Genomic DNA, 1,134 nt, shown 5'->3' with positions numbered 1-1,134 from the left:
CGTCTACAGCACCTAGTCTTCCTAGGTGGTCTCCCATCCAAGTACTAGCCAGGCCTGACCCTGCTTAGCTTCCAAGATCAGACAGGACCAGGTTTGTTCAGGGTGGCATGGCCGTAAACTCAATAACATTTTTTAAATGCCCCCAAAATCTAGAAGAGAATATGCTAAGGTCTTAAGTATCCTTATCTTGGGGTGCCAGGATTATGGGTGACATTTTCTTCTTTGCTAATTCCTTAATTACATAGCAGATGTAACCAGAGAAAAAATACTGAAAAGACAAGGAAGCAAAAAGGCTCTCATCCAGAAGCGCAAGCGGTGCCCACCGCAAGAATTCAAGTGTCAAAGGTTGGGGGTGGAGGGGTGGGGCAAGCCCCTGCCCAAGCCGGGAAGCTCCCATCTTTACACCTGGTGACCGGCCACCAGCCACAGGGCCCTTTCCTAGTCTCAGCCTGGCTTCCCTATCACCACTGTCTGGTTTATTTCCTTTCTCTCTCCACACAGTAGGAACTGATGGAATTATTAATAAACATGACAACTGGAAAGACCACCTTGTTTGTCCCAGGTTATCTCAAGAAACTGAAGAAAACACATTTGTAAATGTTTAATAAAATTCACAGAGCCAAAGAGATGTGCCTGCATGCTTGGGTTATTTTTCCAGGCTCAGCACCCTACAAGGGTGACGTCTGAGTGAGATGCCAAGCCAGTGGTTAAATCAAGTTTGAAAAACTGGACCCAGTGAGGCCATAAATAACAACATCGGGGCTGAATACCCAAGGTGGTGACAGAACAAAGTAATGAACCTGAATCGGCTCAGTGAAACCACAGTGGTATTACAGCTACCTTGATTAGAAAGGCTCCTGCAACAAAAGGCCCACTCGGTTGAAATCTAATCTGTGTTAATTAACGCCCCCAAGAATGAAAACACTTCTTTATCAGTGTACAGTTCCTGGCTCCAGCTCTCCCGTAAAACATGGCTCCTGGGTGGAGGGGGCTGAGGGATCCCCGCAGAGGCCATGAAGGCCTGCACCTCCATACCTGGCTCACCCAAGTCAAACCCAGGGGAAGGAGCCCAGGTGACACCAGTGGATTTTCAGAGCTGAAACCCACTGCCCCCAGGGGACCCACTGGCAACCC

General features: G+C 48.5%; 1 pseudogene; it reads right to left on the bottom strand.

Annotated features, from left to right (window-relative positions):
* LOC112479391 lies at positions 1 to 119 on the bottom strand (annotated as a pseudogene).
* Between the last annotated feature and the right edge of the window lie 1,015 nt (positions 120 to 1,134).

The sequence above is a fragment of the Pteropus alecto genome, unplaced genomic scaffold (genome assembly GCF_000325575.1).
Source record: "Pteropus alecto unplaced genomic scaffold, ASM32557v1 scaffold120, whole genome shotgun sequence".
In the NCBI taxonomy this organism is placed as follows: Eukaryota; Metazoa; Chordata; class Mammalia; order Chiroptera; family Pteropodidae; genus Pteropus; species Pteropus alecto.
Note: the sequence above shows the minus strand (reverse complement) of the source record. Positions and strands in the feature narration are given on the sequence as shown.